The sequence below is a fragment of the Lithobates pipiens genome, unplaced genomic scaffold, assembly GCF_037356315.1.
Source record: "Lithobates pipiens isolate NorthernLeopardFrog02 unplaced genomic scaffold, aLitPip1_a1.2 Scaffold_13, whole genome shotgun sequence".
In the NCBI taxonomy this organism is placed as follows: domain Eukaryota; kingdom Metazoa; phylum Chordata; class Amphibia; order Anura; family Ranidae; genus Lithobates; species Lithobates pipiens.
The window spans coordinates 537,726,262-537,744,860 of NW_027507718.1; the positions used below are offsets into that span (position 1 = coordinate 537,726,262).

The following is an 18,599-nucleotide window of genomic DNA, read 5'->3' on the forward strand; positions in this document are numbered from 1 at the left end:
CGCAATCAGGAGAGGCCCCCCGCAATCAGGAGAGGCCCCCCGCAATCAGGAGAGGTCCCCCGCAATCAGGAGAGGCCCCCGCAATCAGGAGAGGCCCCCCGCAATCAGGTTGGATTGAGCCATTAATAGTAATATCTGCGCTGAGTCTCACAGTCTAAATGAGCCGTTCTCAACCTTTTCATCACAGAGGAACCCCTGAAATAGTTCTCCGGTCTCAGGGAACCCCCTTCTAAGAAATCTACAACTCATCATACATCAGTGTGATACTAATGTACACCTGACTCCTCCCACCTCCCGTCATTAATTCCCTGACTCCTCCCACCTCCCGTCATTCATTCTCTGACTCCTCCCACCTCCCGTCATTCATTCTCTGACTCCTCCCACCTCCCCGTCATTAATTCCCTGACTCCTCCCACCTCCCGTCATTAATTCTCTGACTCCTCCCACCTCCCGTCGTTAATTCCCTGACACCTCCCACCTCCCGTCATTAATTCTCTGACACCTCCCGTCATTAATTCCCTGACTCCTCCCACCTCCCGTCATTATTCTCTGACACCTCCCACATCCCGTCATTAATTCCCTGACTCCTCCCACATCCCGTCATTAATTCCCTGACTCCTCCCACCTCCCCGTCATTAATTCTCTGACACCTCCCACCTCCCGTCATTAATTTCCTGACTCCTCCCACCTCCCGTCATTAATTCCCTGACTCCTCCCACCTCCCGTCATTAATTCCCTGACACCTCCCACCTCCCGTCATTAATTCTCTGACTCCTCCCACCTCCCTCATTAATTCTCTGACTCCTCCCGTCATTAATTCCCTGACACCTCCCACCTCCCGTCATTAATTCTCTGACTCCTCCCCACCTCCCGTCATTAATTCCCTGACACCTCCCACCTCCCGTCATTAATTCTCTGACCCCTCCCACCTCCCGTCATTAATTCTCTGACACCTCCCACCTCCCGTCATTAATTCTCTGACACCTCCCACCTCCCGTCGTTAATTCTCTGACTCCTCCCACCTCCCGTCGTTAATTCCCTGGCTCCTCCCACCTCCCGTCATTAATTCCCTGACTCCTCCCACCTCCCGTCATTAATTCCCTGACTCCTCCCACCTCCCGTCATTAATTCCCTGACTCCTCCCACCTCCCGTCATTCATTCTCTGACTCCTCCCACCTGCCGTCATTCATTCTCTGACTCTCCCACCTCCCGTCATTAATTCTCTGACACCTCCCACCTCCCGTCATTAATTCTCTGATCCCTCCCACCTCCCGGCATTAATTCCCTGACTCCTCCCACCTCCCGTCATGAATTCTGACTCCTCCCACCTCCCATCATTAATTCCCTGACTCCTCCCATCATTAATTCCCTGACTCCTCCCACCTCCCGTCATTAATTCTCTGACTCCTCCTACCTCCCGTCATTAATTCCCTGACTCCTCCCACCTCCCGTCATTAATTCCCTGACTCCTCCCACCTCCCGTCATTAATTCTCTGATCCCTCCCACCTCCCGTCATTAATTCTCTGACTCCTCCCACCTCCCGTCATTAATTCCCTGGCTCCTCCCACCTCCCGTCATTAATTCCCTGACTCCTCCCACCTCCCATCATTAATTCTCTGACACCTCCCGTCATTCATTCTCTGACTCCTCCCACCTTCCGTCATTCATTCTCTGACTCCTCCCACCTCCCGTCATTAATTCTCTGATCCCTCCCACCTCCCGGCATTAATTCCCTGACTCCTCCCACCTCCCGTCATTAATTCCCTGACTCCTCCCACCTCCCGTCATTAATTCCCTGACTCCTCCTACCTCCCGTCATTAATTCTCGGACTCCTCCCACCTCGTGTCATTAATTCCCTGACTCCTCCCACCTCCCATCATTAATTCCCTGACTCCTCCCACCCCCCATCATTAATTCCCTGACTCCTCCCGTCATTAATTCTCTGACTCCTCCCTCCTCCCGTCATTAATTCTCTGACTCCTCCCGTCATTAATTCCCTGACTCCTCCCACCTCCCGTCATTAATTCTCTGACTCCTCCCACCTCCCATCATTAATTCTCTGACTCCTCCCACCTCCCATCATTAATTCTCTGATCCCTCATATTATATTTGCCCATAAGGGGCGGAGTTCAGTGATTATGGTGAAATCAGAGCACCACTTGGCACTGGGAGGAGTCACATGACAGCAGAACGCCAGCCTACACCCTGGAGTGGGAGGAGTCGTGTGACCGGAGGACACCCTCCTACACCCTGGAGTGGGAGGAGTCGTGTGACCGGAGGACGCCCTCCTACACCCGGGAGTGGGAGGAGTCACATAACCGGAGGACGCCCTCCTACACCCGGGAGTGGGAGGAGTCACATAACCGGAGGACGCCCTCCTACACCCGGGAGTGGGAGGAGTCACATAACTGGAGGACACCCCTACACCTGGGAGTGGGAGGAGTCATGTGACCGGAGGACACCCTCCTACACCCGGTAGTGGGAGGAGTCACATAACTGGAGGACGCCCCCTACACCTGGGAGTGGGAGGAGTCATGTGACCGGAGGACACCCTCCTACACCCAGGAGTGGGAGGAGTCACGTGACCGGAGGACGCCCTCCTACACCCGGGAGTGGGAGGAGTCACATAACCGGAGGACGCCCTCCTACACCCGGGAGTGGGAGGAGTCACATAACCGGAGGACGCCCTCCTACACCCGGGAGTGGGAGGAGTCACATAACTGGAGGACACCCCTACACCTGGGAGTGGGAGGAGTCACATAACTGGAGGACGCCCCCTACACCTGGGAGTGGGAGGAGTCATGTGACCGGAGGACACCCTCCTACACCCGGTAGTGGGAGGAGTCACATAACTGGAGGACGCCCCCTACACCTGGGAGTGGGAGGAGTCATGTGACCGGAGGACACCCTCCTACACCCGGGAGTGGGAGGAGTCACGTGACCGGAGGACGCCCCTACACCAGGGAGTGGGAGGAGTCACATAACCGGAGGACGCCCTCCTACACCCGGTAGTGGGAGGAGTCACGTGACCGGAGGACACCCTCCTACACCCTGGAGTGGGAGGAGTCGTGTGACCGGAGGACGCCCTCCTACACCCGGGAGTGGGAGGAGTCACGTGACCGGAGGACACCCTCCTACACCCTGGAGTGGGAGGAGTCGTGTGACCGGAGGACGCCCTCCTACACCCGGGAGTGGGAGGAGTCACGTGACCGGAGGACGCCCTCCTACACCCGGGAGTGGGAGGAGTCACATAACCGGAGGACGCCCTCCTACACCCGGGAGTGGGAGGAGTCACATAACTGGAGGACACCCCTACACCTGGGAGTGGGAGGAGTCACATAACCGGAGGACACCCTCCTACACCCGGTAGTGGGAGGAGTCACATAACTGGAGGACGCCCCCTACACCTGGGAGTGGGAGGAGTCATGTGACCGGAGGACACCCTCCTACACCCGGGAGTGGGAGGAGTCACGTGACCGGAGGACGCCCCTACACCCGGGAGTGGGAGGAGTCACATAACCGGAGGACTCCCCTACACCAGGGAGTGGGAGGAGTCACATAACCGGAGGACGCCCTCCTACACCCGGTAGTGGGAGGAGTCACATAACTGGAGGACGCCCCCTACACCTGGGAGTGGGAGGAGTCATGTGACCGGAGGACACCCTCCTACACCCTGGAGTGGGAGGAGTCGTGTGACCGGAGGACGCCCTCCTACACCCGGGAGTGGGAGGAGTCACGTGACCGGAGGACACCCTCCTACACCCTGGAGTGGGAGGAGTCGTGTGACCGGAGGACGCCCTCCTACACCCGGGAGTGGGAGGAGTCACGTGACCGGAGGACGCCCTCCTACACCCGGGAGTGGGAGGAGTCACATAACCGGAGGACGCCCTCCTACACCCGGGAGTGGGAGGAGTCACATAACTGGAGGACACCCCTACACCTGGGAGTGGGAGGAGTCACATAACCGGAGGACACCCTCCTACACCCGGTAGTGGGAGGAGTCACATAACTGGAGGACGCCCCCTACACCTGGGAGTGGGAGGAGTCATGTGACCGGAGGACACCCTCCTACACCCGGGAGTGGGAGGAGTCACGTGACCGGAGGACGCCCCTACACCCGGGAGTGGGAGGAGTCACATAACCGGAGGACTCCCCTACACCAGGGAGTGGGAGGAGTCACATAACCGGAGGACGCCCTCCTACACCCGGTAGTGGGAGGAGTCACATAACTGGAGGACGCCCCCTACACCTGGGAGTGGGAGGAGTCATGTGACCGGAGGACACCCTCCTACACCCGGGAGTGGGAGGAGTCATGTGACCGGAGGACACCCTCCTACACCCGGGAGTGGGAGGAGTCACATAACCGGAGGACGCCCTCCTACACCCGGTAGTGGGAGGAGTCACATAACTGGAGGACACCCCCTACACCTGGGAGTGGGAGGAGTCATGTGACCGGAGGACACCCTCCTACACCCGGGAGTGGGAGGAGTCACGTGACTGGAGGGCGCCCTCCTACACCCGGCAGTGGGAGGAGTCGGGTGTGCTGTGTGCGATGTCTATCCTCCATACACGGACAGATCTCTCCTCTCCCCCGCACTCACCTCTCTCCGCTCCGCCATTCTTCTCACTGACGGGCCGGCCGCTGATTGGTTCATACCTCACCGCGCACAGCATCATGGGGGCGGAGATCCACTTCTGCCGCTAGAGGCCGAACTCTCCACAACGCCGCCATTTTCCTGGAGCTCCGCCTATCTCCGTCATCAATGAGAAACACCGAGCTCCGCCCACCGCGCCGCCGCCATTTTCCCGGAGTCTCGGCTGCTGGTATGCAGGAGGAGGCGGTGTCAGTGAATAGAGGAGGCGGAGCGGTGTGGTGGGAGGGAAGTGATGAGTTGGGTGTGTGATGGGCGTGTCACCCTCTGCTTTAGACTCCTCCCTGTAGTGAGGGATATGGAGGGCAGCATGCTCCTCCTCCTAGCCGGTGATTGGTGGGTGTGAGGGGATCCCCGCCCTCCTCTGATTGCCGAGTTTTGCTGTCTCCTATTTCAGATGGAGTTGGGGGGGTATTTTTGGGGGGCGGTAATCCTGCGTGCCGTGGCAGCTCCATAATGTGCGGATGGGGGAGGGGCACCAGTGTTGCCAACTGTCAGTATTTTTACTGGCAGACAGTAAAATAAAACAGGCAATTTTCTCCTGTCAGTAAAAAGAAAAGGTTGTCAGTAAAAAAAAAATATGTCTGTGACGCTCGGAGCCAGCCGAGACCCTACGAGTCCCTGCTACAGTGTGATTGGGCGTCTCTGCTGGAGGCGGGGCCTGAGCATGTGCTGTGATGTCATGGTGCAAAAGGGGAGGCAACCAGAGCGGTCCGAGCCTCGTGTGTGTGCGGGACGGGAGCGGAACCATCGGAGGGACCACCGGGCTCGGAGAGGGAGAATGTCATGTGACTCTGGAGGGGACGCGGCGGCGTGCCGGCGATCGGCGAGAGTCAATTTCACGTGTGTGCCGCCCATTCCTATTTCTTGTGTACAATAAGCGAAGTCACCGCTGTCCCCTGTAGTTCAGAGCGTCCATCTTCTCGGTGGGGTCTCGCTGCTCCGCCGCTGTGATTGGCCGGAGCAGCGATGACGTCACGCCCATGCATGTGCACGGGAGCCGCCACTCGCGGCATATCGCCACGATCTGCGGCCTGCCCAGTGCGCCTGCGCGCCGCTGTCTTCAGGTAAATATCTCCTAAACCGTGTGGGTTCAGGAGATATTTCCTGGACCTACAGGAAGGCCTCAATCTAGGCCTCAATCTAGGCCTCAATCTAGGCCTCAATCTAGGCCTCAATCTAGGCCTCAATCTAGGCCTCAATCTAGACCTCAATCTAGACCTCAATCTAGACCTCAATCTAGACCTCAATCTAGGCCTCAATCTAGACCTCAATCTAGGCCTCAATCTAGACCTCAATCTAGGCCTCAATCTAGGCCTCAATCTAGACCTCAATCTAGGCCTCAATCTAGACCTCAATCTAGACCTCAATCTAGGCCTCAATCTAGACCTCAATCTAGGCCTCAATCTAGACCTCAATCTAGGCCTCAATCTAGGCCTCAATCTAGACCTCAATCTAGGCCTCAATCTAGACCTCAATCTAGGCCTCAATCTAGGCCTCAATCTAGGCTCCCCTGTAGGTCAAAGTGGTTAGTAATGCCGCGGTACACATGACCGGACTTATGACAGCAAAGGTCTGATGGAACGAGTCCGTGGGACAATTCGATGGTGTGTGTGTGGGGCTCCATCCGACCTTTGCTTGCCAAAAATCCGGCGGACTTTAGAAATTGAACATGTTTTACATTTTTCCGCCGGACCGAGAAATCCGCTCGTGTATTCTGGTCCAACGGACAAAAACCGACGCGAGGGCAGCTATTGGCTACTGGCTATGAACTTCCTTATTCTAGTCCAGTCGCACGTCATCACGTTCCAATCCGTCTGACTTTGGTGTGATTGTGTGTGGCCAAGTCCGTTCATTCGGAAAGTCCGTCAGACCCAGTCCCTGGAAAAGTCCGGTCGTGTGTACGCAGCATAAGGGTTTACAACCACTTTAACACGTGTCTCTTGTCTCTTGAATAAACAGCAGAATACATCTCCACTCCTCCACCACACACCGCTCTGGATGTGACTCCTCTCCCCTCATGTGGTTACACTCACCCGCTGTATACGCCTCACACTTTCCTGTTGGCTGGATACACTTTCCCCTTTACAGGGTTCAAATGGGATATCCAAATTTCCAATTCGAAATATAGGGTTGGTGCCACGGCTGTTCCCATAGATGCCACGGCTGTTCCCATAGATGCCACGGCTGTTCCCATAGATGCCACGGCTGTTCTCATAGATGCCACGGCTGTTCCCATAGATGCCACGGCTGTTCTCATAGATGCCACGGCTGTTCCCATAGATGCCACGGCTGTTCTCATAGATGCCACGGCTTTCTCAGAGATGCCACGGCTGTTCCCATAGATGCCACGGCTGTTCTCATAGATGCCACGGCTGTTCCCATAGATGCCACGGCTGTTCTCATAGATGCCACGGCTCTTCCCATAGATGCCACGGCTGTTCCCATAGATGCCACGGCTGTTCTCATAGATGCCACAGCTGTTCCCATAGGTGCCACGGCTTTTCTCAGAGATGCCACGGCTGTTCCCATAGATGCCACGGCTGTTCCCATAGATGCCACGGCTGTTCTCATAGATGCCACGGCTGTTCCCATAGATGCCACGGCTGTTCTCATAGATGCCACGGCTGTTCTCATAGATGCCACGGCTGTTCCCATAGATGCCACGGCTGTTCCCATAGATGCTCTCATGCAACAAAGAAAAGATTTGCTTCCATAGCGTGATACAGTATAAAACTTTTTAATAACACATAAGAAACCTCTTACATTGCACTCACATCAAAGGATGAATAAACCGGGGCCACCGCTTGCAAAAGAGCTATAAGAAGGCGCAGTGGCCCGGCAAGCAGAACCGAAGAGGGGGACAAGACCCCCGAAGAGATAAAAAGTAGCAAAGAGCGCCATTGTATTCTCTAGAGGTCTGTGCTTAAAAAAACATATATAATATTTGGGGGTTCTATGTAATTTTCTAGCAAAAAAATTAGGAATTTTACATGTAGGAGAGAAATGTCAGAATTAGCCGGGCGCCAAGTGGTTAAACTTTTTTTCACAGGTGAATGGGTAGGGGTATTGTATTGTACCCCATACTCATTCACATAGGGTGGGGGGCCGGTATCCGGGGGCCCCCTTATTAAAGGGGGCTCACGGATTCCGATAAGCCCCCCCGCCCGCAGACCCCGACAACCAATGGCCAGGGTTGTCGGGAAGAGGCCCTTGTCCTCATCAACATGGGGACAAGGTGCTTTGTTGAGGGCACGCGGCCTGGTACGGCTCAGTAGGGGGGGGGGCGGCTCACTCGTCCCCACCCCCTTTCCTGACCGGCCGGGTAGCTTGCTAGGATAAGGGTCTGATATGGACCTAGGGGGGACCCCCGCGCCTCATTCGCTGACCCCGGCTACCTGGAGACACGCTCAAAATGAGCGGGAAAAGTCCGTTCATTTCAAAAGTACGGCAGACTGGCACACACACGGCCGGATTGTCCGGAGCCCACACACGGGGGGATTGTCCGCCGGAGCCCACACACGGGGGGATTGTCCGCCGGAGCCCACACACGGGGGGATTGTCCGCCGGAGCCCACACACACGGGGGGATTGTCTGCCGGAGCCCACACACACGGGGGGATTGTCTGCCGGAGCCCACACACGGGGGATTGTCCGCCGGAGCCCACACACGGGGGGATTGTCAGCCGGAGCCCACACACGGGGGGATTGTCCGCCGGAGCCCACACACACGGGGGGATTGTCTGCCGGAGCCCACACACACGGGGGGATTGTCTGCCGGAGCCCACACACGGGGGATTGTCCGCCGGAGCCCACACACGGGGGGATTGTCAGCCGGAGCCCACACACGGGGGGATTGTCCGTCCTCTCACCCCCCCCCCCCCCCCCGTGGTGGCCAATGGTGGAGAAGGATCTGGGGGGAGTCAATGGTGAAGAAGGGTCTGGGGGAGTCAATGGTGGAGAAGGATCTGGGGGAATCAATGGTGGAGAAGGATCTGGGGGAGCCAATGGTGGAGAAGGATCTGGGGGAGCCAATGGTGGAGAAGGATCTGGGGGGAGCCAATGGTGGAGAAGGATCTGGGAGAATCAATGGTGGAGAAGGATCTGGGGGAATCAATGGTGCAGAAGGATCTTGGGGAGCCAATGGTGGAGAAGGATCTGGGGGAGCCAATGGTGGAGAAGGATCTGGGGGAATCAATGGTGGAGAAGGATCTGGGGGAGCCAATGGTGGAGAAGGATCTGGGGGAGCCAATGGTGGAGAAGGATCTGGGGGGAGCCAATGGTGGAGAAGGTTTTGGGGGAGCCAATGGTGGAGAAGGATCTGGGGGAGCCAATGGTGGAGAAGGATCTGGGGGAGCCAATGGTGGAGAAGGATCTGGGGGAATCAATGGTGGAGAAGGATCTGGGGGAGCCAATGGTGGAGAAGGATCTGGGAGAATCAATGGTGGAGAAGGATCTGGGGGAGCCAATGGTGGAGAAGGATCTGGGAGAATCAATGGTAGAGAAGGATCTGGGGGAGCCAATGATGGAGAAGGATCTGGGGGAGCCAATGGTGGAGAAGGATCTGGGGGAGCCAATGTGGAGAAGGATCTGGGGGGAGCCAATGGTGGAGAAGGATCTGGGAGAATCAATGGTGGAGAAGGATCTGGGAGAATCAATGGTGGAGAAGGATCTGGGGGAGCCAATGTGGAGAAGGATCTGGGGGGAGCCAATGGTGGAGAAGGATCTGGGGGAGCCAATGATGGAGAAGGATCTGGGGGAGCCAATGGTGGAGAAGGATCTGGGGGAGCCAATGATGGAGAAGGATCTGGGGGAGCCAATGGTGGAGAAGGATCTGGGGGAGCCAGTGGTGGAGAAGGATCTGGGAGAATCAATGGTGGAGAAGGATCTGGGGGAGCCAATGGTGGAGAAGGATCTGGGAGAATCAATGGTGGAGAAGGATCTGGGGGAGCCAATGATGGAGAAGGATCTGGGGGAGCCAATGGTGGAGAAGGTTTTGGGGGAGCCAATGGTGGAGAAGGATCTGGGGGAGCCAATGGTGGAGAAGGATCTGGGGGAGCCAATGGTGGAGAAGGATCTGGGAGAATCAATGGTGGAGAAGGATCTGGGGGAGCCAATGGTGGAGAAGGATCTGGGAGAATCAATGGTAGAGAAGGATCTGGGGGAGCCAATGATGGAGAAGGATCTGGGGGAGCCAATGGTGGAGAAGGATCTGGGGGAGCCAATGTGGAGAAGGATCTGGGGGGAGCCAATGGTGGAGAAGGATCTGGGAGAATCAATGGTGGAGAAGGATCTGGGAGAATCAATGGTGGAGAAGGATCTGGGGGAGCCAATGTGGAGAAGGATCTGGGGGGAGCCAATGGTGGAGAAGGATCTGGGGGAGCCAATGATGGAGAAGGATCTGGGGGAGCCAATGGTGGAGAAGGATCTGGGGGAGCCAATGATGGAGAAGGATCTGGGGGAGCCAATGGTGGAGAAGGATCTGGGGGAGCCAATGGTGGAGAAGGATCTGGGAGAATCAATGGTGGAGAAGGATCTGGGGGAGCCAATGGTGGAGAAGGATCTGGGAGAATCAATGGTGGAGAAGGATCTGGGGGAGCCAATGATGGAGAAGGATCTGGGGGAGCCAATGGTGGAGAAGGATCTGGGGGATCAATGGTGGAGAAGGATCTGGGGGAGCCAATGGTGGAGAAGGATCTGGGGAGCCAATGGTGGAGAAGGATCTGGGGGGAGCCAATGGTGGAGAAGGATCTGGGAGAATCAATGGTGGAGAAGGATCTGGGGGAGCCAATGGTGGAGAAGGATCTGGGGGAACCAATGGTGGAGAAGGATCTGGGGGAGCCAATGGTGGAGAAGGATCTGGGGGGAGCCAATGGTGGAGAAGGATCTGGGAGAATCAATGGTGGAGAAGGATCTGGGGGAGCCAATGGTGGAGAAGGATCTGGGGAGCCAATGGTGGAGAAGGATCTGGGGGATCAATGGTGGAGAAGGATCTGGGGGAGCCAATGGTGGAGAAGGATCTGGGGAGCCAATGGTGGAGAAGGATCTGGGGGATCAATGGTGGAGAAGGATCTGGGGGAGCCAATGGTGGAGAAGGATCTGGGGAGCCAATGGTGGAGAAGGATCTGGGGGATCAATGGTGGAGAAGGATCTGGGGGAACCAATGGTGGAGAAGGATCTGGGGGAGCCAATGGTGGAGAAGGATCTGTGACCATACTAGGAGGAGGAGAGGAATGGCTAGGGGACAATTTGGGTTTGTTTGCCACCAGATCTGCACAAGGAAAGCCCCGCCCACCACCACATGGTGACTCCTCAGTCCGGAGAACCTGCCGCCATTTCTCTGCCCCCCCCCCCCCGTTTTCCTCCATAGTGGAGTGGCTTAGCCTTGTTTCCACATCTTATACAGGAAAACATAGGAACTGGGGGGGGGGGGGGGCTGGGCAGAAAAATGTCAGCAGTTTCTCCGGACTGGGGAGTCACATTGTGAAGTATTTGTCTGTAGCAGAAGGCAGTTTGTTGGGGGAAGGGCTGGAGAGCAATACTATAATGAATGTCTGCAGCCAACTGTGAAGCATGGTGGAGGTTCCTTGCAAGTTTGGGGGCTGAATTTCTGCCAATGGAGTTGAAGATTTGGTCATAATGGACGGTGACCTCAATGCTGAGAGATCCGGCCAGATACTTCTCCATCATGCCGTACCATCAGGGAGGCGTGTGATTGGCCCCAAATGTATTCTGCAGCTAGACAACCCCCCCCCCCAAACATACAGCCCATGTCATTTAGACCTATCTTCCCCTCATAAAACAACCTACCCGTCATAGAAAAATCTACCTGCCATAGAACAATCTACCCTTCGTAGAGCCACCTACCCGTCATAGAACCACCTACCCGTCATAGAACCACCTACCCATCATAGAACAACCTACCCATCATAGAACAACCTACCCATCATAGAACAACCTACCCGTCATAGAACAACCTACTCATCATAGAACCACCTACCCATCATAGAACAACCTACCCATCATAGAACCACCTACCCATCATAGAACAACCTACCCGTCATAGAACAACCTACTCATCATAGAACCACCTACCCGTCATTGAAACACCTACCTGAAATAGAATCACCTACCCGTCATAGAACAACCTACCTTCATAGAACAACCTACCCGTCATAGAACCGCCTACCCGTCATTGAAACACCTACCTGCAATAGAACCACCTACCCGTCATAGAACCACCTACCCATCATAGAACAACCTACCCTTCATAGAACAACCTACCCGTCATAGAACAACCTACTCATCATAGAACCACCTACCCATCATAGAACCACCTACCCATCATAGAACAACCTACCCGTCATAGAACAACCTACTCATCATAGAACCACCTACCCATCATAGAACAACCTACCCATCATAGAACCACCTACCCATCATAGAACAACCTACCCGTCATAGAACAACCTACTCATCATAGAACCACCTACCCGTCATTGAAACACCTACCTGAAATAGAATCACCTACCCGTCATAGAACAACCTACCTTCATAGAACAACCTACCCGTCATAGAACCGCCTACCCGTCATTGAAACACCTACCTGCAATAGAACCACCTACCCGTCATAGAACCACCTACCCATCATAGAACAACCTACCCTTCATAGAACAACCTACCCATCATAGAACCACCTACCTGCCATAGAACAACCTACCCATCATAGCACCACCTACCCATCATAGAACAACCTACCATCATAGAACCACCTACCCATCATAGAACCACCTACCCATTATAGAACCACCTACCTGCCATAGAACCACCTAACCATCATAGAACAACCTACCCGTCATTGAAACACCTACCTGCAATAGAACCACCTACCCGTCATAGAACCACCTACTCTTCATAGAACAACCTACCCATCATAGAACCACCTACCTGCCATAGAACAACCTACCCATCATAGAACCACCTACCTGCCATGTTCCTTCAACAATCGTGTGCATGTCTACCTAGCGGAAGGTGTGGGGGAAGGGGGGATATTGATCGGATTTCTCTTCTCTTTATTTACGTTCCATTTTTTTCATTGATAAAAATAAACTATTAACACTTCGATGTCTGAAAGCATCACACCTGCCTAAGACTTTTGCACAGTACTGTATGTCCCGGGTCAGAGCAGCATAGACTAGTGCAGAGCAGAAATCATTTGCTTGGTTCTGATTGGTTATTTAAACTATATATATTTTGGTTAATAAATTAAGGCCAGTTGGCCCTTTACTCCATACCTTGTCCGTGGTTTATTAAAGGTGGGGATCAGGTTTTGGAGGCGGGTGTATGTCATGGGTGGGAGGTTACGGATACACATCTAGGGGGGCTTAAGTCCTTACAAATGTCAAGGTCTAAGTAACACCCTAATTAATTCCAGAGGCACGCAGGGAAGCTTTGTCCGAGGAAGGTCGTAAAATGCTGGAACTCAATATCGAGGAATCGTAGAGCGAATGATCAAGCCCAATTGTGTTACTGAAGCCCAACAAGAATCAGCAGTTTTGGGGCTCACTGAGGTTTGAAAAATCAATGCAAACCCCCCCCCCCGAGTAGACAAGTTGAGCTAGAGGTTGGGACCAGCCCGGTGTTTTACCACCTTCGATCTCAGAAAGGGGTACCAGCAGATACCTTAACCCAAGAGAAAAGGTGGCATATTCCACACCAGGGGGCCAATTCAAATATAAAGAATGATGTTTGGGTTGCATTCTGCCCCAGCTTCTTTCCAGGAGGAATGAATAAAAGAGCATGTCCTCACTGGAGATACACATCCGTCTATCTGGATGACACCGCTGTCTGTCTACATGCCATTGTTATATTGAGGACAGACCAAGTGAGTGATCTTCCCTGAGTTCAGGCCGTGTTGGACGTGTTTACAATCAACACTGAGAAATGTGGCATTGGGATGGAGGAGGCCAAATACCTAGGGTACATTGAGGGTAGGGGGTCTGGTGAAACCTCAGATGTACAAGGTAGAGGCTATTCAGGGCCTGGCCATATCATATCATAAGCTCAATAATAACATACAATGCTGAGCTGCGGTCTCTTTCCTGTATAGGAGAGGTCTGGACTCCAGAGAGAGAGATATCATCTGTACAAATCATTAGTAAGACCTCATCTGGAATATGCCGTTCAGTTTTGGGCTCCAGTTCTCATAAAGGATATCAGGGAACTGGAGAAAGTGCAGAGAAGGGCAACCAAACTGATAAGAGGCATGGAGGAGCTCAGCTATGAGGAGAGATTAGAGGAACTGAATTTATTCTCTCTTGATAAGAGGAGATTAAGGGGGGATATGATCACCATGTATAATATATAAGGGGGGGGGATATGATCTCCATGTACAAATATATAAGGGGGGATATGATCTCCATGTATAATATATAAGGGGGGATATGATCACCATGTATAATATATATAAGGGGGGATATGATCTCCATGTATAATATATAAGGGGGGATATGATCTCCATGTATAATATATATAAGGGGGGATATGATCTCCATGTACAAATATATAAGGGGGGATATGATCTCCATGTATAATATATAAGGGGGGATATGATCTCCATGTATAATATATAAGGGGGGATATGATCACCATGTATAATATATATAAGGGGGGATATGATCTCCATGTATAATATATAAGGGGGGATATGATCTCCATGTATAATATATATAAGGGGGGATATGATCTCCATGTATAATATATATAAGGGGGGATATGATCTCCATGTATAATATATATAAGGGGGGATATGATCTCCATGTACAAATATATAAGGGGGGGATATGATCTCCATGTATAATATATAAGGGGGGATATGATCACCATGTACAAATATATAAGGGGGGGATATGATCTCCATGTATAATATATAAGGGGGGATATGATCTCCATGTATAATATATAAGGGGGGATATGATCACCATGTATAATATATATAAGGGGGGATATGATCTCCATGTATAATATATAAGGGGGGATATGATCACCATGTATAATATATAAGGGGGGATATGATCACCATGTATAATATATAAGGGGTCCATATAGTGAACTTGGTGTTGAGTTTTTCACTTTACAGTCATCACAGAGGACAAGGGGGACTCTTTACATCTAGAGGAGAAGAGATTTCATCTCCAAATACGGAAAGGTTTCTTCACAGTAAGAGCTGTGAGGATGTGGAATAGACTCCCTGCAGAGGTGGATCTGGCCCAATCAGTGGATTGCTTTAAGAAAGGCCTGGATTATTTCCTAAGTGTACAGAATATATCTGGGTGACATTTATAGGGAAAGGTGATCCGGGGAAAATCCGATTGCCTCTCGGGGGATCAGGAAGGAATTTTTTCCCTTGCTTTAGCAAATTGGATCATGGCTCTGCTGAGGTTTTTTGCCTTCCTCTGGATCAACTGTGGGTATAGAATTGTGTATATGGGATTGTATGATATTATTATAAAAAAAAATTTCAACCTGATTAACTATGTAACAAACAAACGGGTCTGAGCCTTTCTGGACATTGTTGGGTACTACCATCAGGCTGTCCTCAACTTCACCACTATTGCTGCACCACACTCACTGATTTGACGAAGGGTAAAAAGTCAGTCGTGGTCAAGTGGAGTGACAAGGCCGAGGAGTCTTTTCTGGAGCTTAACCACTTCGCGCTGGGTGGACGTCCCGGGACGGCCTCGGCTTTCGGTGGTTATATCTGAATGGTGCCTGAGGCCACAGACATCATTCAGATATCGGCGTTTTCAGCCGGCGATTCCCTGCGCCATAAGAACGATCATAACGGCTGTTCCGCCGCTTGATCGTTCTTACGGGAGGCGGGACGTCCTCCACCTCCCGCCACCCTCCGGCGCTTCTACCACCTCACCGCTTCCATCACAGGATCCGCCCCCCCCCCCCCCCCCCGGATAATACCATAGAGATTTCCGGCGGACCAGATCGTCCCCGGAGTCTCTATGATCGTTCAGAGGCCGGGCGCGATGTTATGACGTCACGCCCGGCCTCTGCATTCAAAATAACGGCGCTGATTTGGCAGGGAAGCCAGGATCGGTTTTTAATTTTTTTTTATTTTAGGCTTCCCAGCCTAGAGGTGAGATGCGGGGTCTTATTGACCCCCCAATATCTCACTGTAAATAGGTCTGATCATGCCTTATTCCTATTACAAGGGATGTTTACATTCCTTGTACTAGGAATAAAAGTCATCAATTTTTCAAGTGTCAAACTAAAAAAATAAAAGTAAAATTAACAATAAAAAAAAAAAATTAAAGCGCCCCCGCCCCCCGTGAGCTCGTACGCAGAAGCGAACACATACGTAAGTCCCGCCCACATATGAAAATGGTGTGCAAACCACACATGTGAGATATCACCGCGAACGTTAGAGCGAGAGCAATAATTCTAGCCCTAGACCTCCTCTGTAATGCAAAACGTGTAACCACTAAAAAAAAAATTTAAAGCGTCGCCTATGGGGATTTTTAAATACCAAAGTTTGGCGCCATTCCACGAGCGCGTGCAATTTTGAAGCGTGACGTGTCGGGTATCTATTTACTCGACGTATCTTCATCTATCACATTATGCAAAAAAATTGGGCTAACTTTCCTGTTTTTTTTTTTTTTTTTTTTAAGCATGAAACTTTTTTTTTTTCTGAAAAAAAAACAGTATTCGAAAAATTGCTATCTTCTCCTTGGTAGGAAGTTCAATCTGGCGTCGGACAATGCCCCGCTGACCCAGATAAGACGAGCAAACACGCGGGTGCTAGAGTAACCAAGTGATTTCTGGCCTTATTGGAGTTGAAATTTGTAGTGGAACACAGGCCAGGAAAACAACACTAGAATGTGGACGCCGTCTCTATGGTGCAGAGGGTCCCACATTGCCTCAAACACTTCCTCGTCACGAGGGGGATATGTACAAGACCCAAGGGATAGGTCCTGGATAGAAGAAATGTGGTCCCATTATTTAGGTTGCATTCCCTTTGAGGGGGAGAACAGAAAGCACTGTGAAGTACTCAAGGATTTTCACCCCCATAGGGCGAGGAGTTCCGGGTTCATCTGGTAAAGGAGGGAAACCTGATTTCTAGTTTTCAGGATTGTTGGGTCCTGATATGGGACCCAGAATTTGAAGGCTCAGAGAGCTTTTGGTGAGAAAGAGCCTTTAACCCCCGACTACGGGTACTGTGGTCCTGAAAGGGTAAACCCGCCTGCAAGAGGGGCTAAAAAGAGCGGGAAGCAGTCAGCGGGTGTCTGTGAGGTGTTGAGGGGAACGGGACACAGTTGTGGGGGGACTCTGAACTGTCTGGTTAGTGAGACACTGCCTGGACGCCCTTTTCCTCGACCTCGAAGTCGGCGGGAACCTTAAACCCTGGTGTGGGACAAGGCTTTGCTGGCGGTGAGCCGAAGGTTTGATTTATACTAGAAGTTGATGGACTGTTGTGTGTTTTTTTTTTTTTATTAATGCTGAATTTTAACCACTTCAATACCGGGGGGGGGGGGGGCACTTAAACACCTTCCTGCCCAGACCAATTTTCAGCTTTCAGCGCTGTCGCACTTTGAATGACAATTGCGCGGTCGTGCTACACTGTACCCAAATGAAATTTTTATCAATTTTTTCCCACAAATAGAGCTTTCTTTTGGTGGTATTTGATCACCTCTACGGTTTTTATTTTTTGCGCTACAAATAAAAAAATACCGAAAATTTTGAAAAAAATAATGTTTTTTTTTTTTGTTTCAGTTTCAAAACTTTGTAAATAAGTAAGTTTTCTCCTTCACTGATGGGCACTGATGGGGCTACACTGATGGGCACTGATAAGGCGGCACTGATGGGCAACAAAGATGTGGCACCAATGAAGTGGCACTGATGGGCGTCACGGATGGGCGACACGGATGGACACTGATAGGTGGCACAAATTGGCGCTGATAGCTGGCACGGATTGGCATGGATGGGCGGGACAGATGGGCATGGATAGGCGGCACAGATGGGCATGAATAGGCGGCACAGATGGGCATGGGTGGGCACTGATAGGCGGCACAGGTGGGCACTCATAGGCGGCATTGGTGTTATACTGTACTAATGGATGCCAATCAGTGCCAAACAATAATGCATGCCAATCAGTGATGCCCATTGTGGGCACTGATTGGCATCCATTGTGGTCTAGGGAGGATTACCTTTTCCCTGGTGGTCTGGTGGCGTCCCTGGTGGTCCAGTGTGGGCATCCTCGGGGGGGCTGTGCTGATAATCGATCAGCACAGACCCCCCCTGTCAGAGGAGCAGCTGATCGGCTCTCCTCTACTCGCGTCTGACAGACGCGAGTGAGGAAAAGCCAATCACCGGCTCTTCCCATTTACACTGTGATCAGCCGTGATTGGACACGGCTGATCACGTGGTAAAGAGTCTCCGTCGCAGACTCTTTACCGAGATCGTAGTTGCCGGGTGTCAGACTGACACCCCGCAACAACGATCGCCGCGATGCGCGCCCCCGGGGGTGCGCAGCGGCTCATAATCCTGATCACGTCATATGACGTCCAGTCAGGATTATGAAACCACTTTGCCACCGTCAATTGCCTATAGGGCGGGCGGCAAGTGGTTAATTTGCTTGTTTTTGAAAAAAAAAAAAAGATTGTTTACTTTTACCAACACGACCGTCTGGTGATCAGGACAAAATACTCCCAACAGTCTACTAAATATTGTCAACGATCAGAGGAATGTATGAGGAATGTATTTTTTTCTCGCAGAAGATAAAATATTAGTTGCAGAGGGATGAAAATAATTATTTCCCATAATACAGATTTTGGGCTATGTTTTTTTTTTTTTTTGAAAGTCTGTGGTGTGCAAAACGCACTCAAAAACTTCACCCGGTGCATAAAAAATGTGCACACATAAAGAGTGACACGAA

The 18,599-nt window shown here is 52.1% G+C and overlaps 1 protein-coding gene across 3 annotated transcripts in view; it reads right to left on the minus strand.

Moving 5' to 3' along the window:
- AUP1 (AUP1 lipid droplet regulating VLDL assembly factor) overlaps positions 1 to 4,752 on the minus strand; it is a 35,950-nt gene extending 31,198 nt beyond the window's left edge. Inside the window, exon 1 of one of the 3 annotated variants that reach the window (XM_077478244.1) lies at positions 4,605 to 4,752. The gene's annotated coding sequence lies outside the window, so the exon portion shown is untranslated. The remainder of the gene's footprint in view (positions 1 to 4,604) is intronic. The other 2 variants (XM_077478242.1, XM_077478243.1) reach the window with 2 other exon arrangements.
- Positions 4,753 to 18,599: the final 13,847 nt, after the last annotated feature.